Source organism: Narcine bancroftii, chromosome 1 (genome assembly GCF_036971445.1).
Source record: "Narcine bancroftii isolate sNarBan1 chromosome 1, sNarBan1.hap1, whole genome shotgun sequence".
Taxonomy (NCBI): domain Eukaryota; kingdom Metazoa; phylum Chordata; class Chondrichthyes; order Torpediniformes; family Narcinidae; genus Narcine; species Narcine bancroftii.
Genome location: NC_091469.1, coordinates 271,349,183 through 271,376,528, shown reverse-complemented (window position 1 = coordinate 271,376,528; position 27,346 = coordinate 271,349,183). Strand labels below are relative to the sequence as shown.

General features: G+C 41.0%; 1 long non-coding RNA gene across 6 annotated transcripts in view; it reads right to left on the bottom strand.

The window, feature by feature from the left end:
* The window catches only part of LOC138743516 (uncharacterized), a 94,231-nt gene that overhangs the window by 52,428 nt on the left and 14,457 nt on the right, over positions 1-27,346 (bottom strand). Inside the window, exons 3-4 of one of the 6 annotated variants that reach the window (XR_011344942.1) lie at positions 25,497-25,611; positions 12,383-13,721 (exon numbers count right to left, since the gene is read on the bottom strand). This is a non-coding gene — a long non-coding RNA (uncharacterized lncRNA). Of the gene's footprint in view, positions 1-12,382; positions 13,722-14,247; positions 15,888-16,934; positions 19,144-25,496; positions 25,612-27,346 lie in introns of those variants that run through there. The other 5 variants (XR_011344945.1, XR_011344940.1, XR_011344944.1 and 2 more) reach the window with 5 other exon arrangements.

Genomic DNA, 27,346 nt, shown 5'->3' with positions numbered 1-27,346 from the left:
AGAGAGGTATTAGATTCACAATCCCTAGCAATGCAATTACCGTAGCTTGCTGCAGTCAAGTGGAGGAGTAGGGGTGGGTGGGCAGGCGGTCAGGATTGAAGAAGGTATTCTCATGCACCATTTGTTTATCATCAATAATGTTTTCCTGGAATGCTGCAATTTTGAAGCCACAGACATCTTCTATCTGCAGTACTTCTCAGGTAATGTGTATTTTGATGCTACCTTTGGAACTTTTACAAGATGTCTAAAGCTACAGAAAGCCTTTTAGGTAAAGGGGAAAGAGCACCATTGCCCCCCTTTGAAGACAGAGGTCCTGTTTACCCTTCAAGAACAGACAATGACAGTGCACATACTCAGCCCCAATGTCCCTGTGCTGAAAGAGAGGAATGTACCCAATGTTGCCCTCATACTGAAGGCCACCTTTATGTGTGGTTGTATCAAGGTGTGGATGGAGCCTGGGAACATAAATACCCAGTGTCATTCTGGGCTCAGGTTCTATCTGTTGGATTTATTCCTCAGAAAAAAATACTAGAATGACAGCATACATTGTGGAAACAGAAAAAGTTTAATTTAAAACAGAAAAATAATTTATTCATGCTTAGCCTGTAAAAGGCATGGTCCATTCAAGACTGGTGATGTCTGCTTCTCCAATTTAAAAGACTACTAGCCTGTCCTGGTTTTTTGCCATTGATTCCAGTATATGGAAATTCCTGCAGGTATTTTCTCTCAAATTTTGATTTACCAGTCCTTTGTGTTTCTTTACGTGTCAACGCAAAATTAAACAATTTATGAGTATTTTTATATATATATTAAAGGAACCTTGACCCTACTCCCACAACCTTTCTTCAGATTTATTCTTTGGCTTCTGACCCAAATGCAACCTTTTTTTTTGTCCCTCAATTCCAATTCCTGATTTTCTTATTTCCTCCCACCGACTTCGGACTGAGGGTCAGAGCAGAATATACACACTGCATTCACCACTCCATATTTCTCTTGACTGCTGCCTCAAACACAATGACATAAACCCCACTATCTTTCTGTTGGGCATTTCCAGCTAAGATCATGTCTCATTTTGATATTCATAACTTTTGTGTTAGTTAGGTTGATTTATACCTTAAATTAAAAGAAAAATAAGTAGAGAAAATAAATGTGTGAAGGGAAAGAATGTCAAAATGGCTTGAAACCCAGAACTATAGAAATTCCAACCAAGACTCTGGATCTCAAATATTGGCCTTTTCTTTCCCTTTTTTCACATCAGTAAATATGTTGTGTATTTCCATGTCTTTCCATGTTTTATGTTTCAAGCAAAGCATTATTCAATATATAGATTTAGAATCTTTGCTACTTATCCCATTGTCTTGTCATATTAAACACCTTTTTGAAAATTTTATCACTACAGGTATTTATGTGGGTCATTTCATAAATGATTGCACTGGGATATGGATCACAAGTTTATGGGAATAATCGTAGGATGACATTTTCATACAGTACCAAGGGATCACACTGCATTTTCAGAAGTCTTAGCCATCAGTATGTTGAGTATGAGATGGTATCTGCCTGATTTGATGGTACTAGTGAATAATAAATCTTTCATGACATTGTTAGTACAAAGGAAAAAAATTCTCTTTTTGTAACATTGAATTTTAACTCAAAGTATTGCATGGTCAATGGTTTATACTGAAATAAAAGTCCTGTGTTACTTTGGCAAACAGAGTCTATATGTTTATTGTAGGGTCTCATAAAAATAAAATAAATTATTTCATAATTTGTTTTTGATGATGTGCATTGAATAAAGAAATCAGTGAAACACGAAGGTTTGCAGACTCTGATTATTGTAAAAACCAGACATTTTGAGCAAAAGCCCTTTGCAAGCTATGAGTAAAAAGCAGGCAGGTGTCTGAATGAAGGGCTGGGAAGGGAAGGATGGGAAGGGAAGGAGTACAGACCAACAGATAATAGGTGTTAATTGGACACAGGACAGAAGGCAAGAATGGACTAGTGGAGGGAGATTGTTTGGGCATCTGTGGAAGCAGAGCTATGAGAAAGGAGCAGAGTGAAAAAGAGAGAGGGACAGAGCTAGAGGAAAGGAGACATAGGGAAGATGGGGAGGGGCTAACAGAAACTAGAGAAGTTGATGTTATTGCCAACCAGTTGGAGGGTGCCCAGATGGAATATGAAGTGTTATCCCTTCAATTTTTGGATGGTTTCAGTCTGGCAGTGCATGAGACCATGAACAGACATTGGAAAAGGAACAGGGTGGGGAATTCAAATGGGTGGCCACTGGGAGATCCCTGCTTTTGGATGGACAGAGTTGAAGTGCTCAATGAAGCAATCTCCCTGTCGGTGTCCAGTCTCCAATGTAGAGAAGACCACAGCAGGAGTACTGGAATCAGTAAATGACCCTTGCAGATTCACAAGGGAAGTGTTGCTTCACTTGGAAGGACTGTTTGGGGCCTAAATGGTGGTGATGGAGAAAGTGTGGGCTGCAATCTGAGGGATGGTGTGCTAAGAGGGTAATGGTGAGAAGGGAGGAGAGTATGATGGAGACACAGAGGGAGTGGTCCATGTAGAAGGTGAAGAGAAGAGGAAAAGATGTGTCTGGTGATGGGTCATATAGTAGGTGGCAGAAATAGTGGAGGATGATATGCTGAATGCAGAAGCTGGTAGGCATTGAGTGAGGACAAGGGGAATCCTGTCCTTGTTCCTCATGTGAGCAAAGGGGGACAGAGCAGATATGTAGGTATTGGAGGATATGTGGTTGAGGGCTAAGTTGATGGTGGTAATGGTTAAGCCACATTGTTTGAAAAAAGACAGATACAATACGGTCAGAAAAATTGAGGGAAAAGAACAGAATCCTTACAGGGGCAAAGGTGTGAAGAGGAGTAGTCGAGTTAGCTGTGGGAGTTGGTGGATTTGTAGAGAGTTTCTTTCCCAAGATGGGGACAAAGATATTGAGAAAGGGGGCAGAGTTGCTTGAGATGAACCAAGTGAATTTGATGTTGGAGTGGAAGTTTGTTTCAAAGTGGATAAAGTCGACGAGCTCAGCCTGAGTACATGAGGCAGCACTAAAATGATCATCAGTGTACCGGTAGAAGAGTCGAGATGCCTTGCCAACATAGGCTTGTTGTATGGACAGCTCTATGTAGCCAATAAAAAGGGCAGGCATAGCTGGGTCCTAGCAGATAACCATGGCTACCCCTTTGACTTGGAGAAATTGGGATGCCAAAGGTGGTTATTGAGGGTGAAGACAAATTCTGCCATCAAGAGGAGCTGCTGTTGGGTCTGTTGTCGAGAAAGAAAGAAATAGCTTTGACACCTTCGGTATGGAGGATTGGATGTCCATGGTAAAGAGGAAGTGGTCAAGTTCAGGGAACTGGAAGTTGTTGAAGTTATGGAGGGCATGTAAAGGATCCTGGATGTAGGTGGGGAGGGACTGGACAAGGGGGACAAAATGAAGTCAATGTTATCAGATACCAGTTCAGTAGGGCAGGAGCAACTGTTCCTCTGCTACATTGATGACAATTGTGAATGAAGAAATTAGGCAAGGTTAGTGAGAGAGAAACAGTCCAGTTTTCAAGCATCTGCAAATTCTGTTGTTTTCTAAGATTACTAAGTGAACCAATGTTTAAAGAGTTTGCTAAGCATATAGATGTACAGAAATATGAATTTTTAGGGAGCCTCAACATCCTTACTGATTGCAGGTGGGGAATATCTGGCATGAAGTTGCTCTATCCACTCCTCCTTATGTACACATTTGGACATAGAACATAGAAAACTTACAGCACAATATTGGCCCTTCGGCCCACAAAGTTGTGCTGAACACATCCCTATCTTAGAAATTACTAGGCTTTCCCATAACCGTCTATTTTTCTAAGCTCCATGTACCTATCCAAAATTCTCTTAAAGAACCATAATGTATCCACCTCCATTACTATTGCTGGCAGCCCATTCAATACACTCACTACTCTCTGCATAAAAACCTTACCCCTGACATCTCTGTACCTACTCCCCAGCAACTTAAACCCATGTCCTCTTGTGGCAACCATTTCAGCCCAGGGAAAATACCTCTCATCATCTTAAACACCTCTATCAGGTCACCTCTCATCCTCCACTGCTTCAAGGAGAAAAGGCCAAGTTCACTCAACCTGTTTCCAAAAGGTATGTTCCAAAAACCAGGCAACGTCCTTGTTGATCTCCTCTACATCCTCTCTATGGCTTCCACATCCTTCTGCTAATGAGGTGACCAGAACTGCACATAGTACTCTCAGCTCCTAAATTCAGTTCCACTAAACCATTGAATCAACACGCATCTGCTTTGAGCGTCCTATGGACTCAAAACCCATGATCCCTGTGACCCTCCACACTGCCAAGAGTCTTACCATTAGTACTATATTCTGCCATCATATTTGACCTATCAAAATGAACCATTTCATGCTTATCTGTGTTGAACTACAAAACTAAATTTGGTGCAAGAGAAGACAGTGAAGCTTCACTCCCAGATGAGTCCAATGCCTTCTATGCTTGATTTAACCACTAGAACAAGAAAGAACCACCAAGCATAGCCACACACCCTGATGATCCACTACTGTCAGGAGAGTGAATCCAAGGAAAGCATCCTGTCTGGTTGGAGTAACTGCCTGAGTACTTAAAACCTGGCAAGAACAACTCCTCAACAATCTTCATCAGAACCTGAGTACCACTGGTTAGCCCCTGATATATACTCTCCACCTTTGACTCTGTGGCTTGGTGTAGCAAAAACACCATCTACAAATTCACTGATGATACCACAGTAGTGAGCTGTCTATGAGTCAGCATACAGGAGGAAGATTGAAAACTCGGCTGAATGGTGCACTAATAACAATCTCTCACTCAATCTCACCAAAACCAAGGAGCTGATTGTAAACTTTAAGAGGGGTAAACCACAGGTGTATGATCCAGTGATCTTTGGGGGATCCACACCACCCAGGACTCATTGCTGCCATCAGGAAAGAGGTATAGATGTCACAATACTCCAACCACCAGGTTCAGGAACAGCTGCTTCCCCTCCATCATCAGGTTCCTCAACAGCAAACCCAACCAGAGACTCATTTAAGGACTCTTATTTTGAATGTTATTTATTACTGAACATATTACTGAATATCTTTTTCTTTGGCTTGGCTTCGCGGACGAAGATTTATGGAGGGGGTAAAAAGTCCACGTCAGCTGCAGGCTCGTTTGTGGCTGACAAGTCCGATGCGGGACAGGCAGACACGATTGCAGCGGTTGCAAGGGAAAATTGGTTGGTTGGGGTTGGGTGTTGGGTTTTTCCTCCTTTGCCTTTTGTCAGTGAGGTGGGCTCTGCGGTCTTCTTCAAAGGAGGCTGCTGCCCGCCAAACTGTGAGGCGCCAAGATGCACGGTTTGAGGCGTTATCAGCCCACTGGCGGTGGTCAATGTGGCAGGCACCAAGAGATTTCTTTAGGCAGTCCTTGTACCTTTTCTTTGGTGCACCTCTGTCACGGTGGCCAGTGGAGAGCTCGCCATATAATACGATCTTGGGAAGGCGATGGTCCTCCATTCTGGAGACGTGACCCATCCAGCGCAGCTGGATCTTCAGCAGCGTGGACTCGATGCTGTCGACCTCTGCCATCTCCAGTACCTCGACGTTAGGGGTGTAAGCGCTCCAATGGATGTTGAGGATGGAGCGGAGACAACGCTGGTGGAAGCGTTCTAGGAGCCGTAGGTGGTGCCGGTAGAGGACCCATGATTCGGAGCCGAACAGGAGTGTGGGTATGACAACGGCTCTGTATACGCTTATCTTTGTGAGGTTTTTCAGTTGGTTGTTTTTCCAGAATCTTTTGTGTAGTCTTCCAAAGGCGCTATTTGCCTTGGTGAGTCTGTTGTCTATCTCATTGTCGATCCTTGCATCTGATGAAATGGTGCAGCCGAGATAGGTAAACTGGTTGACTGTTTTGAGTTTTGAGTGCCCGATGGAGATGTGGGGGGGCTGGTAGTCATGGTGGGGAGCTGGCTGATGGAGGACCTCAGTTTTCTTCAGGCTGACTTCCAGGCCAAACATTTTGGCAGTTTCCGCAAAGCAGGACGTCAAGCGCTGAAGAGCTGGCTCTGAATGGGCAACTAAAGCGGCATCATCTGCAAAGAGTAGTTCACGGACAAGTTTCTCTTGTGTCTTGGTGTGAGCTTGCAGGCGCCTCAGATTGAAGAGACTGCCATCCGTGCGGTACCGGATGTAAACAGCGTCTTCATTGTTGGGGTCTTTCATGGCTTGGTTCAGCATCATGCTGAAGAAGATTGAAAAGAGGGTTGGTGCGAGAACACAGCCTTGCTTCACGCCATTGTTAATGGAGAAGGGTTCAGAGAGCTCATTGCTGTATCTGACCCGACCTTGTTGGTTTTCGTGCAGTTGGATAATCATGTTGAGGAACTTTGGGGGACATCCGATGCGCTCTAGTATTTGCCAAAGCCCTTTCCTGCTCACGGTGTCGAAGGCTTTGGTGAGGTCAACAAAGGTGATGTAGAGTCCTTTGTTTTGTTCTCTGCACTTTTCTTGGAGCTGTCTGAGGGCAAAGACCATGTCAGTGGTTCCTCCTTCTGTATTTGCATAGTTTGTTTATATTTATCTCTCTTGAACATGTATCCTTCTTCTTGTGTCCATGTTATAGGTGCTGATGTAGAAATTCTGCCTAGCCTACAGGAAAAGGAATCTCAGGGTTGTAAGTGATATCATATATGTACTCTGACAATATGTTTGAACTTTCATTTATTTTCATCCAATTTCATTCTTATCTACCAATACAATTGCTATGCCCTTCTCACTGTTCATTGACTCATACTCAGTTTCCTAATTTCACCAACACCAACATTTCCTATAAAACATGTCTTGTCACTGGCACTTACATCATGTGTGTTTTGCACCACTACAGGGGAAACCACACTTGTAGGCAAAAGGCAGGTAACTATAGGCCAGTTAGTTTAACATCTGCAGTTGGGAAATGCTTGAAGCTATCATTAAAGAAGAAATAGTGAGGCATCTGGAACAAAATGGATCCATCCAATAGACACAACATGGATTCAGCAAAGACAGGTCCTGTTTATCAAACGTACTGGAGTTTTTTGAGGATATAACATGCCGAGGAGAGCAGATAGACGTTACTTGGATTTCCAAAATGTTTTCTATAAGGTGCCACATAAAAGACATACATAAGTAAAGATGCATAGAGTTTGGGGTGATGTGTTAGCATGGACAATGTATTGGTTAACCAATAAAAGCAGAGAGTCAGGATACAGGGCTGTTTTTCTGGCTGGCTATCAATGGTGAGTAGGGTTCCACAGGGGTTTGTACTTGTTATATGTGGATTGTGAAGAAACACATGGCCTTCCTGCCTGTCTGGAATATTGTGGATTTCAGGTAATCACCTGTAAATTAAGGTTGAACTCTGGCCACCCATTAGTGCACACCTTGCCATTGGCTAATTTAAATCACCTAGCATCATTATTGGCTGGATGCCCAGATCAGAACTGTATAAAACATCAATTCAGATTTCAGATTTATTGTAAGAATACATACATGACATCACATACAACCCTAAGATTCGTTTTTTTCTGCGGCCATTGCAGAATTATCACTTTTGGTTGTGAAAAATATAAATTGTACAGTGTAAATATGTAAACAAACAAAGAACTGTAAACAGATAACAAATGCGAACAAACTGACTGTGCAATGCAGAGAGAACAAAAAGAAAATCAATAAAGTGCCCTTAAATGATGCTCTGATTGAGTCTGATGGTGGAGAGGTAGCAAGTGTTCTTGAACCTGGTGATGTGAGCTTTGTGGAACCTATACCTCTTTCCTGATGACAGCAGTGAGAACAGAGCATGTGCTAGGTTATGGGTCTTTGATGATTGCTGATGCTCTCCGGTGGCAGCATTCCCTGTAGACGTACTCAATAGTGAGGATGGTTTTGCCTATGATGTACTGGGCTACGTCCACTACCTTTTGGAGGGATTTATGCTCAGGGATATTGGTGTTTCCATACCAGACCATGATGCAGTCAGTCAGCACACTTTCCATTACACATCTGTAGAAATTTTCCAGTGTGTCTGGTGTCATACTAAACCTTTGTAAACTTCTGAGAAAGTAGAGGTGATGCATAGCATATCATTTCTTTCTGCCTCATGGTCAAGCCCCAGATGTCGCTCCATGTCAGGTCACTACTGTGGACGTTCTTGGAAGTGACACAGGTAAGGTGTTCACTACACTTAAGCTGAGCTGTAGAACTGCTAAAGGTCAGTACCTGCAGAGAGCTGCACTCCCATTGGAAAAGGAACTGGGAGTCTGTGTGAAAGTCCCTGTAGAATGGGTTAGCGTATAGAATATAGGTGGCCACTGGTATTGGAGTCCAACCTGGGTCCAATCTGAATGTTTATATTTCTTCTTCTTCTTTGGCTTGGCTTCGCGGACGAAGATTTATGGAGGGGGTAAAAATCCACGTCAGCTGCAGGCTCGATTGTGGCTGACAAGTCCGATGTGGGACAGGCAGACACGGTTGCAGCGGTTGCAGGGGAAAATTGGTTGGTTGGGGTTGGGTGCTGGGTTTTTCCTCCTTTGCCTTTTGTCAGTGAGGTGGGCTCTGCGGTCTTCTTCAAAGGAGGTTGCTGCCCGCCAAACTGTGAGGCGCCAAGATGCACGGTTTGAGGCGATATCAGCCCACTGGCGGTGGTCAATATGGCAGGCACCAAGAGATTTCTTTAGGCAGTCCTTGTACCTTTTCTTTGGTGCACCTCTGTCACGGTGGCCAGTGGAGAGCTCGCCATATAAAACAATCTTGGGAAGGCGATGGTCCTCCATTCTGGAGATGTGACCCACCCAGCGCAGCTGGATCTTCAGCAGCGTGGACTCGATGCTGTCGGCCTCTGCCATCTCAAGTACTTTGATGTTAGGGATGAAGTCACTCCAATTAATTTTGAGGATGGAGCGGAGACAACGCTGGTGGAAGCGTTCTAGGAGCCATAGGTGATGCCGGTAGAGGACCCATGATTCGGAGCCAAACAGGAGTGTGGGTATGACAATGGCTCTGTATACGCTAATCTTTGTGAGGTTTTTCAGTTGGTTGTTTTTCCAGACTCTTTTGTGTAGTCTTCCAAAGGCGCTATTTGCCTTGGAGAGCCTGTTGTCTATCTCGTTGTCGATCCTTGCATCTGATGAAATGGTGCATCCAAGATAGGTAAACTGGTTGACCGTTTTGAGTTTTGTGTGCCCGATGGAGATGTGGGGGGGGCTGGTAGTCATGGTGGGGAGCTGGCTGATGGAGGACCTCAGTTTTCTTCAGGCTGACTTCCAGGCCAAACATTTTGGCAGTTTCCGCAAAGCAGGACGTCAAGCGCTGAAGAACTGGCTCTGAATGGGCAACTAAAGCGGCATCGTCTGCAAAGAGTAGTTCACGGACAAGTTTCTCTTGTGTCTTTGTGAGAGCTTGCAGGCGCCTCAGATTGAAGAGACTGCCATCCGTGCGGTACCGGATGTAAACAGCGTCTTCATTGTTGAGGTCTTTCATGGCTTGGTTCAGCATCATGCTGAAGAAGATTGAAAAGAGGGTTGGTGCGAGAACACAGCCTTGCTTCACGCCATTGTTAATGGAGAAGGGTTCAGAGAGCTCATTGCTGTATCTGACCCGACCTTGTTGGTTTTCGTGCAGTTGGATAACCATGTTGAGGAACTTTGGGGGGCATCCGATGCGCTCTAGTATTTGCCAAAGCCCTTTCTTGCTCACGGTGTCGAAGGCTTTGGTGAGGTCAACAAAGGTGATGTAGAGTCCTTTTTTATGTTCTCTGTATATATTGTTGTTTAGTCATATAGTAAAGGAGTATCATTTGAAATTTTCCTTTGTTTTTCTCCTGTGTGTTCATTAAAGTTATCTGTGATTGGAACATTTGTGTCCAGACTTGTCTCTCTATGAACCCACTGAACCTGATACTCTTCTGAACACAAATGGCGCTGTGAGCTAGGTTCAAAGAGTTTTGGCTGGACACATATGGTGTACTAACATCTAGAAGATCATATTAATGAGTGTGTGTGTGTGTGTGTGTGTGTGTGTGTGTGTGTGTGTGTGTGTGTGTGTGTGTGTGTGTGTGTGTGTGTGTGTGTGTGTGTGTGTGTGTGTGTGTGTGTGTGTGTGGATACCCTGATAGGTGCATGTGTTATTGTGTACCTGCTCACAACAGGGGTAGCGGGAGGTGACCCACAGGTAGGAAAGGAACCCTAGGGTCAGAATATAAAATCCCTGGGTGGACTGATGATCATCAGGGTACAAGCCATTTGGTGGCATGGCTGGGAAGCCACACCATGCTGATTGACTAGATCGACAGGCTGGACCCCCACGGAGAGAAGATAGGGCACCACGTGTTCTCCCTCCTGGAGTAATTAGTGTTTCCTGAGGTCAGGAGGAGTCAAGGGGGAACCCTATGGTTACTGATATCCCTACTTAGGTGCCAGTGGGGTATCACATCCGATTTAAGTAATCAGGGATCCCAGAAAGGTAGGAAGGTAGAATCCCTGTAGCATCACTGTTGTGTACTGCAGGAGTCAATGCAGATGGCCCAAGTGCAGGCAACCAACCTAGAAATGAAAGTCATGGAGGCAGCTCCCAAGCTGATGGAAAGGCAGCAGCTGCAAGCAGCTCGCTTGTCTGCTGGCAGCTTGTCCCAGGCAAAGTCTGAGCCATTGTCCAGTGCAGAGAGGGGATTGACACATGGTTGGGGGATGGGTATGTGTGGATGGATGGTGATGATCACGAGGGAGCTAAGTTCTATAGCACATATCCATAGGAGCAGAGAGATAATGCTGCGACTATACAAGGTATAGGTTGCACTGCATCTTGAGTAATGCTTGCAGTTCTGGTCTTACTTAAGGAAGGATGTACTGGCTCTGGAGACTGTGCAGAGGAGGTTCACCAGGTTCATTTTAGAGATGTGGGTTAGGGAAGATTAAGTCATCTGGGACAGTACTCACTGGAATTTAGAAGAATGTGAGGGGATCTTATAGATCTTATAGAATGTTTGAAATTATGAAAAGTATAGATAAGATTGAGGTAGGTAAGTTGCTGGGGAGTCTAGAACTTGGGGACATAGCCTCAAGATAGAGGGTAGTAGATTTAAGATGGAGATGAGGAAGAACTGCTTTTCCCAGATGGTTGTGAATCAATGGAATTTGCAGCTCTTTGAAGCAGTGGAGACAACCTCAGTAAATATATTTTTACATAGTAGGGAAATTAAGGAATATGGGGAAAAGGTAGGGAGCCTATAATCAGATCAGCCATGATCTCATTGAATGGCGGAGTAGGGAAATTAAGGAATATGGGAAAAGGCAGGGAGCCTATCATCAGATCAGCCATGATCTCATTGAATGGTGGAGCAGGCTTGATGGGTCAGATGGCCTACTCCTGCTCCTATTTCTTAAGTTCACATGAGATACTACCTTTTTGATGAGATGTTAAACAAGTTAACCAAGTTTGGACAAAGCTTAATTCTTATTCCATTATACAAAGAACAGCAAAAAAAATGTTCAGGAAAATATTTCTTCCTGAACTTAGACTAAATCCTAAACAGAATAATTTTCTGGCTACCTCATTTGAGGCTTGCAGATAAATTTCCTTATGGCTATTTTCATTTCTCTCACCCCACCCCCAAATTTTTTTTTAACTATGAGTAATACTGCAAAGCAATGCATTAATAATGCAGGAAAAATGTTTCATCTGTTCATATTTTCCACCCATTAATGCACACTTGCTGTCATACTTTGACATTGCACTTAACTATAAGCAGAAACCTGGACACATTTCTGCTTTGCCTGGTGATGATTGGCAGATATTCAAATTTCTTTATGCTGGTTATCGCCGAACAAACTTCAGTTGCTATTTTGGTTTCCTTAGTAACAACTAAATGCATACACTTCTGCAAATGATCTCTTTCATAATTAGATTTTTCACAATATTATATTAACTGAATTGTCTTTTGCACCTTTATGTTGGTTCATTAATGCATTTATTGACAGTAGTAGCCTCCAGAAAAACATCAGGGTTGATTTTCTCAGTTTGAATGTGAATATTATAATTGAAAAAGCAACTTAAAATTTTCCGCCAATCCTGCTGCCTAGAATTGTAACATGTCAGAATTTTAACACATATAGTGAAGAATTCCCAACATTCATCAAAGTGATTCTCAGTGCAAATTACAACATGAAATAGTTTTTCTTCAGATTATAGCAATAATTATGATTTTTGTAAATATACAAAATCTTTGAAAAGCATATATTTTTGATTTTTTTACAGAAGAAAAACAATATATGAAATTAAAGCAGAAAAAGTTGGAAATGCATATTAGCCACCATCTGAAAAGTGAAAAAGTTAATGTTTCAAAATTGATACTTCGTCAGAATGAAGGAGAATAAACAACTGTTCTGATGGAGAGTTGGGCCTGAAATGTTAACTCTTTCCACAGATGTTTCCTCACCTAGTGACTACTACACCATCAATAACTCCAAAAGACTGAAGTTAAATGAACTTTTATTAGCTTCAGAACAGAGCACATCCATGAAGCTCAACTGTACTGCACTGGGAAGGAGACTGTGGAACATTCTGGAACCTGTGGGAGGAGCCATAGGCACAGTCAGCCAATGGGTGTGCCCAAACAGACAAATATATACATACAGTGGTTTACCACAGTGACTTAATACTTTATTGTTGATTAGGAAAGAGAGGTGGAGGGACCACACACCTGTCTGCATTAATGAGATGGAGGTGGAGAAGATTAGAACCTTCAAGTTCATTGGAGTTATATTTCAGAAGACCTTTCCTGGAGCCAGAACATCAAGGCAACTGTGAAGAAAGCACACCAATACCAGGGGATTTGGCATGTGGGCAAGTGCACTATGGAAAGTATACTGACTGGTTGCATCATAACTGTGTTTGGTAATTAAAGTGCTCAGGAACACAGAAGACTGCAGAAGGTAGCCAAATCCATCAAATATTCTGACCACTCGGTCATTACAGATATCTTTCTGAGACGCTGTCTGAAGAAGGCAGCCAACATCATAAAGCACCCCTACCACCCTGGTTAGAATCCCTTGTCACTGCAACCTTCAGTCAGAGGTACAGAAGCTTGAAAACCAGCATCTCTAGGTTGAAGAATATTTCCTTTCTAACAGCTATCAGACTCTTGAACCTCCCCTTGCTACAATAATCATGGACTTCTCTGTCAGTACAAAACATCCGTTTGAACTATTGCATCATTTATTTGCACAAGAATTAGTGGGAATATTTATTATAAATCTTACATACTTATTCTCTTTTTTAATTCAATTAAGTTTACTGTTCTAGTGTTTTTAACAAGTAACTGTTCAGTTGTAGCAAGAATTACAGTGCTTATGTATATGTTGCGTGATGTATATGAAAATAAATTCATGTTTTCAGCATGTTCTTTTCTTTATTTCAGATTTTCAACATCAACAGTTTTTGTTTTATTTTCACAAACAATGAATTAAGTTTGTCTGCTTATAAGAAAATGACATAATTTAGATTCTGTCCTTGAATTTGAAGTGTTGGACATGATCCTTTCCAAATTGAGACAACACTTAGACATGAGCCATGAGATATTGAACTGTTTGAGTATGTCTTGGAACAAATAAGGTCCTGCAGGCCACTGGATTTCCAGGCGAGTAACCTGTTGAACTAATAGAGATGGCAGAAGCAAGAATTTATTATCTATATTGAGTTGGCGTTTACTGAGCAATCAGAACAGATTGAAGTTAAGATGTCAAACACAGAAATGCTGGAAGAACTCAGCCATTCTTGCAGCAATCATAGGAGGTAAAGATATATTACCAGGTTTCAGGCTATACTCTTCCTCAAGGTATGAGTGAAGAAACATAACATCTAAATTAAAGGCTGTGGGAAGAAAAAGGGGAGAATGGAAGAGGGAGGAGTATAGACCAACAGACAAAAGTTGTTAATTGGATATGATGAGGAAAGGTGAGAATTGATTTTGGCTCTGTAAAAGTAGACAGAGAAAAAGGAAGAGAGAGAAAGCGAGAGAGAGAGAGAGAGAGAGAAGGGGAGAGGGAAAGAAAAGAGATGGGGAAGATGGGAGAGGGGTTTTTATGGAAACCGGAGAAGCCGAAGCCAACATGCAGTTGAAGGGTGCCCACAAATTGGAGGAATAACGCCTCACCTGGGCACCCTCCAACCATATGGCATTGGCATTGGCTTCACTGGTTTCTATTAATCTGCCCTCTCCCAACTTCTTCCCCATCACCATTCCTCCAGCTCTGTCTCTCTCTCTATTGTCTTTTCCCTCTGACTCCTTTCACAGACCCAACATCAATTCTCACCTTATCATATCTAATTAACACCTCCTCCTCCCATTCTTCCCCCTTACCCCAGCCTTTAATTCTGGATAAAGTGTTCCTTCACTCATACCTTGAGGAAGGGCTCAGCCCAGAAACGTTAGTATTATAGGGGCAGCGCAGTTGGTGTAGCGGTTAGCACAACGCTTTTACAGCACCAGCAATCGGGACCAGGGTTTGAATCCCATGCCATCTATAAGGAGTTTGTACTTTCTCCCTGTGTCTGCATAGGTTTTCTCTGGGAGCTCCAGTTTCTTCCCACCATTCAAAACATACCAAGGGTTGAAGGTTAATTGTGTGTAAATTGGTGGCATGGACTCTTGGGCAGAAATGGCCTGTTACCATGCTGAATCTCTAAATATAAAATTTATATCATTACTTCCTATGAACACTATGAGATGGGCTGTTTTGACTACAATCATAGTGTTTACAGACTTTAGTGTTTTAGAACTTGATGTTATTTTACCTCAGTGGTCACAAGGAAAGGGAATTGTACCATACCATAAAGCTGTGAAATGAACTCCAGAAGATTCTTTTGATGTATTACATTGCAAGAAGCCTTGAAATGGAAAAGTTAGCGACAGATGGTACACTAATGAGGAGGAGATCAAAAGTCTTTGGAGTGGATGACAGAGTTGAAGTTAGAAGAATAATTTATTCAGTATGATGTTAAGTTGAAAAACAATTTTACAATAACTTATTTTGAAATTGTTTTTCTTGCTATTAAAAACAAATCTTAAAGTTGGAACAGATCCAAGGACTCTTTTTGTATCATGAGCTTATAAAAAGCTGCCATCTCATGCAGAGGTTTTTCAAGAAGTGAATTACATATTTCACTGACCTCTTAATAAAACAGCATCATGGCTTCTGCCTGAAGGGCCAGTTGTTTGCCTTTAAGAATCATCATCTCCTACTTTTGTTTTTCCAACCAGAAAAAAACAATAGATCTAGCATTTAATTTCAAACAGCATTTTTAAAAGTATTCAACTTGTTCCACACCTGAACAAAATTAGGAATACAATTTGGTGTTATTGGTGGATTAAGAACAATGCCTAACACCATTTTGAGAGAATCTTCCTCATCTGAATCTTCCAAAAGATCTTTAGGAATGGTCCATAAATGCAGGCCTCATCACTGATGCCCTTGTTCCACAAGTATTGGTTCAGATATGCAGTCAATAATGTTAAAAACTTTGATTTTCTCCAGATTTACTCCTTGAATTATTGATTATTTCCAGTACCATCTCTTTAATATTTTGATGTATAGTGCCACTGGCTGCTGCAGTGTATATGAATTCTGTTGAACAGAAATCAGAATACTGTAAAAGTTATATTACAGTACTTGTTCTTTATTGCTGCAGACCTGGATGCAATATCAAGCTAAAAGCCAGATTCAGATCTCCCATTGTTCATGTGGTTTCATCCAGTGCTCCATTTCCTGTAGTGGTAGAATCTGGTGGTTGGGGTGGGGATGGTGGGGTCAAGTTGATTGACTGGAATGTGAGAAGAATAAAATACATTTGAGAAACAATGCATGTTTGATGGTTAACGTGGATTCAGTGTATCAAAGAGCCAGTTTCTGTACTATCTATGAATCTATTTTCAGCATTAGCTGCCTTTTATTTAATTTTTTTATAACATATGAATTAAGGTTGAAAGTAAATAAAGTTGACACTAGAATACTGAGTATAGATTTGAAGTAATTAATTAGGAAGATTTATCTTCCTTTGAGAGAAATGACAATTCTCTGGATTTAGTCCTGTGATGAGAATCTGGTAAACTGGAAACAATCAAAATAAAATATAAAAAAACCATAACATTGCTAAACCATTTCAAGGAAGGTGTTGAGAGACTATTTCTTTTAGTTGGTGAGTCCAGGAGTCAAGGATGATAGGCCATTGAGGACTGAGATAAGGAAATAGTTTATTGGTCAAAGTATTGTGAATATTTGGTATTCTCTTTTGCAGATGGTTGTGTATGCTCTGTTGTCAATAGAATTTAATATGAAAAGCTAATCAAGGAATACAGTAAAATGTTGTAAAGTAAAATTGTTAAGAGAACCTGAATGATCTTATTGTTCACAGACCAGCCATCTATTTCATATTCTTGTGTAAAAAAAATGTTCAGCGAAGAGATTTCTTTCAACTTCTCCTTTAAATCATGCATCGACTAACATGAAATATTTATTATTGTTGCTTTTGGATTGTTGTGTTTGTGTCCCAGATTTTTCAACCCACTACTGATATTTGAATATTATTACTACATGCAATACAGTGATAAAAGGCCTGCTAAAAAATATCTTTGTGGGATAATAAATGCAGACATGTATCTTAACCTGGAAACAAATTTTAGAAAGATTTTAGAGGCTCACTGTTTTCACTATCCGTTTTTCACAAATAATGGCTGGGATTAACCAATTACATGCAATTTTTGAAAACGGGACAAAAGGTTGCAAGGGAAAGTGATGTCCAACTTCCAAGAGAAAGTATAAAATAAAACCAAAATATTCATTCTCTGAAAACACTTTTAATATGTGGATCATTAAAAGCATATTGGAAGCTCAAGAGGTACATAACTACTGTGGCTCAATTAAAATTAAATTTTTAAAAATATATGCACTTCTGTCATTGTATATTAACTAAAAACCAAGACAATGATACAATTCAAGATGAATTCAACTGAAGGGATGCAGGTCTTTTATCTGAAGTGCTGTTTACTTTAAGAGATCAAAGATAGGGAATTGCTATTAAAATTATTATTGACTTAACATTTTTAAGGCACTCTGATTAATAACAGGATGACTGCATCTCATTGTATCTGCATTTTCCAAAATAACACATTAAAAATGCAGGAGGCCCTTTTGATAACTTGTTTTACTTTTAAATTATTTCTTTTCATGATTAATTCAAAATTGACCCATTGGCTGCTTTCCAAAGATCATGGAATATCTTTTTTTATAGACTTGTGAATGTTTGTATTTTAATTCCCATTGCTTGTCTATGTAGTTCAGATTTCTATTCCAACAACTTACTCTATAGTTCCAGATGTGCTTTTTTATTGTTAAATCTTGCAAAGTGAATCTTGAGCAAAATGTATTGCTTGTCCCTAATCCCACATGAAGGCAAACTGAGATTCATTTATAAACTTCTGTTTTCACTGCTATGATAATATTACCACATTTCAGGATTTTGATCTAACATCAATATATGTCTAAGTCGGAAAGACATTTTGAAGTGGCAGTATTTGCATTATCTTCTGTTCATGTATTCAAAGTGGAGACCAATGCTACAAAAGTGCTGTCAAAGAAACTTTGGAGATGTCATGTTGATAGTTACCATTGCAGCCATCCTGCACTGGATTCGATGGGATGGGGTGATGAAGGTATTTGTTTTCTGCGGCATCAACCAAATAGTCTACTTTGTCTGGTTAATGTTTATGGTTGTTAATAATATCTTGCAGCTGAACTCATCCAACTAAGTGAAAGAAATACCATCACAATCCCATCCTGTCCGTTAAGTGGCAGGGAGGGATTGGCTGAATTTTGAGGTCGATATTGCATGCTTCTGACCATGAAGAAAGTTGATGAAAAAAATTAGCTATCTGTGGGAGGGATGACCACCTTTTGCCATCAGTTTTTGTCTGCCGTCAGCTGGACTGAATCTCTACCAGGGAGCAACAATGATTCCTCAAGATAGCAGAGCAACCAATTGCATTAAATAATTCCTACATAAAACAAACAGTGAAGCTAAAAGAAATTCAGCTGAATGATCTGCTGAATGTTATATAAAGACTAGTATATCCATCAAGATTAAGGAGAAAGCTTAAAAATCATAAACAAGCTACTTATGATTCTGCGCGGATAAAATTGCTTGGTAAATTCAGAGAAGTTGGGTTCACTACCAATTCTGAGTTTCTCATCTATTAGAAGAACACATATCTCACGCAGCAAAGCATAATATTTTACAGCACTGATCGTTCCTAAATACTATTTCTTATCAATGATTTTTGGTCTACTGTGCTGAAAATGGTTGGTTGACATGGAACCAATGAGCAATTTGCATTTCTACCATTAAACATGCTGTTCAGAATTCTCGTGCCTCTCATGGTGTAACACTGACACTTTTTTCATCAAACTTTGATCCTAAGAGTCATACTGGAGGACACCCTTATGATTTATTTTACTTTCCATGATATTTGCAAGGTTAGACGAGTGCATTTATGATCAATGAGGTTGACGATGTAGGCAATGGGGTACACCCTCTGATGCTTCCAGCAGTTCTTTTGAAATCTCATGAAACTCTGGTTGGTCGCATAGCTAGCTTGTGAAAGAGTGAGAAATGTCAAGCCATGTGTTTATAAATTCTGCTGTTACAAATGACCTTCATACTTTTAAAATTATAGCCTGTTTTTCACCCATGACATTATACACATCAATCATCTCGTAGGATCATGTGAAAGTGAATGTAGATATTGGTCTCCACCAAGAATGGAGCAATTAATCAACTCAGTCTCTTTGTATAGAATTGTATTTGTATCATGTACGTTGCATGTTTGCACAAGATAAAGACATTATTCCTTCCTTTTGGTTCTCACAACTGTGATCCAACAGTTGTCTGGGATTGTGACCAGCAGACAACTACCATGACACTCTTGGTAATGCATTCAATTGCCATCTCTCAGAGTAATTTTTACACTCGTCCGTCCTTCAATATATCTTCCAACTTGCATGAACCATGGTGTGCTGATCAGCTGAAGGACAACAAGTAATATACATAGAGTAATTTATTTTACTACAAATGAGGCATCATGGGGTCAGTTAATACAGAGTAATCCCATGTCACTTCCTTTCAAGTGAATACCATTGCACCTACTGTGGCTGAGGGGGCAGTGACAGGGAAGGAACCAGTCTATACCCATGGCGGTGCTTAGTGGGTTGAGAAATTGATTGAATATACATGATTATTTGTTGTTAAATATGTGAGCAATTAAACGAGTAGTTTGTGGATCAGGTCTGTCAGCTGCACTTTCAGTCACGTTTGCAGGGTTGATTAGGGAATTTGTTTCTTTATTCTAAAATGTTCAATGGACTGAATACTCTCTTCAGTTTTTATCTTATTTTCACCTCTTTTTTGGTCATTTGATACAATTAAGAGGCATTCTTTGTAGTAGATGATGTAATTAGATTATGTAATTTTGTATGTGGGATGGGGGAGGGGTGTTCGAATTGTTTACCAAATCATTTGTGGACCAGTTGGGTTCTTTTGATGAATAGTTAGGTTCTGTTTCTCATTCTACAATTCTATAAAATCTCTTCCACTGATCTTATCCTCGAGAAAATATGAATGCTAGTTTTGTTTAAAAAAGAGGAGGAAAATATATTTCTATCATTTAAAATAATAATATTTAGCAAGTTGTTCTGAAAATGTAAATTTTACATATCCTTATCAATTTCTGGAGTTTCTGACAAATCTTCCAACAAGGCAAAAGTATAATAACAGACTGTCTAAGGAAATTCAGTGCTCAATGTCTGCAAAGAAAATTCTTTTTTTCTTTGGCTTAGCTTTGCGGACGAATATTTATGGAGGGATATGTCCACGTCTGCTGCAGGCTCGTTGGTGACTGACAAGTCCGATGTGGGACAGGCAGGCACAGTTGCAGCGGTTGCAAGGGAAAATTGGTTGGTTGGGGTTGGGTGTTGGGTTTTTCCTCCTTTGTCTTTTGACAGTGAGGTGGGCTCAGTGGTCTTCTTCAAAGGAGGTTGCTGCCCGCCGAAATGGCGATGGTCCTCCATTCTGGAGACGTGACCCACCCAGCACAGGTGGGTCTTCAGCAGCATGGATTCGATGCTTGCGGACTCTGCCAGCTCAAGTACTTCGATGTTGGTGATGAAGTCATTCCAATGAATGTTGAGAATGGAGCGGAGACAACGCTGATGGAAGCATTGTAGGAGCCGTAGGTGATGCCGGTAGAGGACCCATGATTCGGAGCTGAACAGGAGCGTGGGTATGACAACGGCTCTGTACACGCTGATCTTTGTGTGTTTCTTCAGGTGGTTGTTTTTCCAGACTCTTTTGTGTAGTCTTTCAAAGGCGCTATTTGCCTTGACCACTCTGTTGTCTATCTCTTTGTCGATCCTTGCATCAGATGAAATGGTGCAGCCGAGGTAGGTAAACTGGTTGACCGTTTTAAGTTCTGTGTGCCCGATGGAGATGTGGGGGTCTGGTAGTCATGGTGGGGAGCTGGCTGATGGAGGACCTCAGTTTTCTTCAGGCTGACTTCCAGGCCAAACACTCTTTGTAAATGTAGCTAGTTTAGAAACTGCTACAGTATTGAGCATAGCAATTTCTGGTCACTAAAACTACTTTGATATTTGAGTTACTTCAGCACTGAAATGAACAAGAGGGTCACTGTTTAAATAAACTTCTTACCTCACACATCAAAGTAAATGGGGATCACAGAAGGAAGACAAGCAGAGATAAATGATGTAAAGTTGACTTTGGCATATTTTGGCTGTGAGCAATAGTGACAGGTCATCTATTTCAATTTACAATATAAGAGAAAATTGGCTCATTTAATATGATTCTACAGAGTAATCATATATTACATTGAAGCCAAAAGAGCTAGTTGATAGAGAACTGAATTGTATAAATCTCAGAAGGAAAATGACCAGCATGGTATCTCTATCCAAGCAGTTTATATGGACTCTCTTGTAAGAACAAAGAACTATACCTTGCAAAAACCTGAATAGTTCTGAGATTCAAATCAAGCAGTAAAATTTATTGTTGGGAATTTACCATCCATTTTGTTAATAAATAGTTACAATGATATGATTTGTGAAGCTCTTGGAATATGTCAGCAGACCATGACTTTCAATCATATTTGTTTGAAAAAAAACAAGTCTGAGATGAAATGAATGTTAAGACTTCGTAGATATTTGTGATGACTGAGTGGAATAAGTGAAACAGACTGACAACTAACTCTTAGTGGCTTGCAAACTTGGGTAATTATTATGGTCCATGGGATTTTTTGATAGATATATTTTTCTAGGCTTCTCAATAAATTCTATCTGCTCCCCAGATGTGTTGGTAATTTAAGCAAAATTAAGGCTGACTGCTACTCCCCTCTTATTATATTCCGCTGTCTTGTGGAGAGGACAGTTTGTAACAAATAGAGTAATTTTCATGGATCTATTTCCTGTCACATTACATTGCTCTACTTTACTGATATGTGTCATTCTGATTTGATCAACTTCGAGCCAATTTCATAATATTCACAAATGATTGCTATGCTAGGCTCTAATTTTACAGCTATGATATCCAGTGAGGATATAACAGATCCTTTTCAATTCCACTGATTGTACAGATCATTGAAAATGCATGTAATTATTAAACACACAGGATGCTTTTGCTTTTTGCTTTTCCTCCTCACTGATTAGCAACACAGGCACACCCCAAAGATGCATGATTAGCCCACTGTTCTATTCATTATACACCCATGACTGTGCAGCCAGGCACAATTCCAATGCTATCTGCAGGTTTTCCAATGACACCAGAGTTGTCAGCGGAATCACAAACAGCAATAAGGAGGTGTACAGGAGGGAGATAGATCAGCACGTTGAATACTGTAACGACAACTACCTTTTGGTCAACATCAGCAAAACCAAGGAGATGATTGTAGACTTCAGAAGGAAGTCAGGGGAACATGATGCAGTCATCATCGAGGGCTCAGTAGTGGAGAGGGCCAAGCACTTCAAAATTCCTGGATATCAACATCTCCGAGGATCTGTCCTGCAACCTCCATGTTGATGCAATCACTAAGAAGGCTCACCAGTGGCTATACTTTGTGAGATGTCTGAGGAGGTTCGGTTTGTCACCAAAGTCTCTCATAAACTTCTACAGATGTACTGTGGAGAGCATTCTGGCTGGTTGCATCACTGCCTGTTATGGAGGCGCCAACTCTCAGGACAAGAATAAACTCCAGAGGAGTCATGGGCACCAAACTTCCCTCCATCAAGGACATCTACAAAAGGCAGTGTCTTAGGTTAGGTGAGATACAAACCAGAGGATATCTGTTAAGAGTGAAAGTGGAAATGTTTAGGGGCAACTTCTTCACACAGAGAATGGTGTGAGTGCGTAACGAGCTCACTTTTAATATTTAAGAAGAATTTGGACAGATGTATGGAGGGCTATGGAATGGGTGGAGGTCGGTGGGAATAGGTAAAAAAAATAGTTTGGCATAGTCTAGAATGTTTGAAGGGGTCTGTTTCTGTGTTGTGATATTCTATGGTTCTATGCTTCTAAAGAGACACATGAGAACTGCTGACATACTGGAAGAGTCCATTTAGCTAATAAGGTCCATGCTGGCTCCAACTGAACAATCCTATCTGTCCCATTACCCCCACCTTATTTCCCTTTAGTCCTATATCTCTCATACGTGCCTAAACCCTTTTATGATTTCCCTCAACCTGCACTAAGAGATATGAGAGGAGCATTCAGCTGAATGCTGCACAAATCAGAGAGAATGTTTAAATGCAGCACGAAGCATTCAGTCAGGATCAAACGAGCTCCAGGAGCTGTGAGACTGCAGACTAACCTCTTTGCCTGCATTACACCCATTTAAAATGCTAGTTAGGCAACAGTTGGAAAAGCACATGCAATTCTGCTCACTAAACTTTCTGATCGTATCAGAAGTTCGTAACTAGGAGCTCGGATTCACCACTAGAAAGGTCAGGAGACCATGTGGCTGCAGAGGTTATGAGACAGCAGGAGGCTCAGTGTCTCTGAAGGGATTCCCTTTTACTTCTCTCTCCCTCTCTCTCTCTCTCTCTCTCTCTCTCTCTCTCCCTCTCTCTCTCTCTCTCTCATTGATGGGCGTAACAGGCTAGTGGCACCTATTTGTGGCAAACAAAAGTTAATTAGGTTTTGTAGAAAAGTGCAGAGAACAAAACAAAGGACTCTACATCACTTTTGTTTACCTCACCAAAGCCTTCGACACCGTGAGCAGGAAAGGGCTTTGGCAAATACTAGAGCGCATCGGATGTCCCCCAAAGTTCCTCAACATGATTATCCAACTGCACGAAAACCAACAAGGTCGGGTCAGATACAGCAATGAGCTCTCTGAACCCTTCTCCATTAACAATGGCGTGAAGCAAGGCTGTGTTCTCGCACCAACCCTCTTTTCAATCTTCTTCAGCATGATGCTGAACCAAGCCATGAAAGACCACAACAATGAAGACGCTGTTTACATTCGGTACCGCACGGATGGCAGTCTCTTCAATCTGAGGCGCCTGCAAGCTCACACCAAGACACAAGAGAAACTTGTCCGTGAACTACTCTTTGCAGACGATGCCGCTTTAGTTGCCCATTCAGAGCCAGCTCTTCAGCGCTTGACGTCCTGTTTTGCGGAAACTGCCAAAATGTTTGGCCTGGAAGTCAGCATGAAGAAAACTGAGGTCCTCCATCAGCCAGCTCCCCACCATGACTACCAGCCCCACCACATCTCCATCGGGCACACAAAACTCAAAACGGTCAACCAGTTTACCTATCTCGGCTGCACCATTTCATCTGATGCAAGGATTGACAATGAGATAGACAACATACTCGCCAAGGCAAATAGCGCCTTTGGAAGACTACACAAAAGAGTCTGGAAAAACAACCAACTGAAAAACCTCACAAAGATAAGCGTATACAGAACCATTGTCATACCCACACTCCTGTTTGGCTCCGAATCATGGGTCCTCTACCGGCATCACCTACGGCTCCTAGAACGCTTCCACCAGCGTTGTCTCCGCTCCATCCTCAACATTCATTGGAGCGCTTTCATCCCTAACGTCGAAGTACTCGAGATGGCAGAGGTCGACAGCATCAAGTCCACGCTGCTGAAGATCCAGCTGCGCTGGGTGGGTCACGTCTCCAGAATGGAGGACCATCGCCTTCCCAAGATTGTGTTATATGGCGAGCTCTCCACTGGCCACCGTGACAGAGGTGCACCAAAGAAAAGGTACAAGGACTGCCTAAAGAAATCTCTTGGTGCCTGCCACATTGACCACCGCCAGTGGGCTGATATCGCCTCAAACCGTGCATCTTGGCGCCTCACAGTTTGGCGGGCAGCAACCTCCTTTGAAGAAGACCGCAGAGCCCACCTCACTGACAAAAGGCAAAGGAGGAAAAACCCAGCACCCAACCCCAACCAACCAATTTTCCCCTGCAACCGCTGCAACCCGTGTCTGCCTGTCCCGCATCGGACTTGTCAGCCACAAATGAGCCTGCAGCTGACGTGGACATTTACCCCCTCCATAAATCTTCGTCCGCGAAGCCAAGCCAAAGAAGAAAGAAAGGAACCTTAACCTTGAGGTGCCACCTGACCCACTGAGTCTCTCCAGCAACTTTTTTTTCCTCGAGTTTCCAGTGTCTCCTGTATACTATTCTATGATTTTATTTATGGATGTTTGGGTGACTGAAAAATCTAATCCCTAAATCTTATGCAGATTTGCAGACATTACCGGTGGAGTCAAAAGGCAGGTTTAGGTCATGATGCCTCTTTCATCTGTCTTTAATGGCATTAAAAAAAAAGTAAATTTAGATGATTTTCCTCAAAGGTTGTCACTCTGCCTGATATGTCTCTGCCGAATAGCCTTATGCTAAACTATGGATCGCAGCATGTGATGTCACTGCCATATGTCAGAGGTTTCTTGAGACTGTCTTTAAAGTGTTCTTTTTGATTGCTTTTCTTGACTCCATTGTGAATTTTCCAAAGTATTTGCTGCTGACATTTCAGCTTTTTTCAGATGTTCACTGTCATTCACCCAATTCTTACGATGGAAGAAAATTAAGATTAATACTACCATGTAAACTACAATCTATGGTTATCGAATGTACAATGAGGCAGTCTGCTAAAGCAAAGCTGGCCCAATGAATTGAATGAATAAATTAATAAAGAGTTTGTTGTCATATACAATAGTCAGATGCAATGAAAGTTGTGCTTCAGCTTCCCAGGTACATAAAACACACTAGCAACAATTTGAATATAACTAGCATATCACAAAGATAAAATCAAATTATAAATATAAAAGTACGAGTAAAAAAGAATAAATAAATACTTACTCACAGTTGGCCAGTCATGCAATAATGTGTCATATCAGGAATGCAGGCAGACCTTCGGTTGTCTTGGGAGTAATGTTCTGTTTGGGGAGCACATGGAGATTTAAAAGCCTGATGGCTGTTGAGAGAAAATTTTTCTTGAATTTAGAGGTTCCAGACTTCTGTATCTTCTGCAATATTTTGTGTGCTGAAAATTTATAGATTGAAGATCATCTTGGCCACTTAAGACAGAGTGTCATGGTGGGGTATGTTTTGACTGGGGGTCTGTGAAAATGTTTCAAAATGTAACTCTTTTCAATATTGATCAATGTTTGAATGGCTAGTTTTTAATTGGATTTCATATTTAGGCTATTTTTCTTATATATCTTATGATTGATCGGTAGAATATTTAATGCACAGTTCTTTCAAATGTATCATTCAGATCTGCAGGCTTGAATAGACATTGCATTCAAGTCATCTGGTCTTGCAATTGGAAAATGGGGTGGCAGAGGGATTGGGGAAGAAGAAGTCTTGGAGATTATAGTTGATGAAAGAAGTGAGAAGAACCAAAAATGATTGTACAAAATAATAATAAATAAAAGTAAGTGAATATTCTCTTAAACTATCAAGTAGAATATTGGAAAAAAATGTATGGATAGAAAATTAAATTTAAATTGCACTGAAGATTAATGAAAAAGAAAGCAATCACATGTGAATCACATAACTAAGATTGTGTGTGTTTTCCCCAGGGGGCTTCAGTTTCCTCCCACCCCCTCCCGGGGGTGGATATTAAATGGGTGGAAATTGAGTGGCACGGACTCGTGGGCCAAAATGGCTGTTACTGACTGTGTGTCTAAATTTATAATTTATAAATTTACAAATCAGTACAAATGGATTATGATTTAGTGGCCATTTCAGAAACTTGATTGCAGGCTAGAGAGGATTGGGAATCAAATAGCCAAGAATATCAGATAATACGGAAAGATAGACAGGAAGGTAAGGGAGATGGGGTATCATACTTAGTTAAGGATGAGATCAGGGCAATAGTGAGATATAAAATCAAAGGATCAAAATATTGAATCCATCTGTGTGGAGATTAGGAATGGTAAAGGAAAAAAAGATCACTGGTGGGAGTTCTCCAAGGGCCATGCAATAATAACATTACAGTGGCAAAGGCAAAAATATTGGAGGCAAGTTAGAATGGAACAGTAGTTATCATGGGGAACTTTAACATGCACATAGACTGGTTGAGGCAACCTTGAAGAACTTCATACAATGCATCCTTAATAGCTTTCTTGAAGAGCAGGTTACTGAACCTATAAAGGAGCATGCTATCTTGAATCTGGTCCTGTGCAATGCCACAAGTATAATGAACGATGCTGAAGGTAGAATCCTCTTGGAAAGAGTGATCACAATGAACTTCTTAAACAAATGGTGAAAAAGTCTGGTTTAAAAGTAGTTTATTATGCCTAAACAAGGGAAACCTCAAGGGGATGATGGAGGAGTTGGCCTGTGTAGACTAGGAATGCAGGCTACATGGCAGGTCTGTTGAGGAACAGTGGAAGAGTATTTTTCAAATATATATTACATATATATATATATAAGTATACACACACACACACACACACACACACACACACACACACACACACACACACACACACACACACACACACACACACACACACACACACACACACACACACACACACACAAAATATATTTAAAAGCAAGGACAGTAAGGATGGGGGTGCCTAATCTTGGATAACTAAGAATATAAATGAAGACATCAAACTAAAAGTTCGTGGGTACAAAGTCACCAAGATCAGTGGGAAACTAGAAAATTGTAAAAACTTTAGAAATCAAGAAATAAC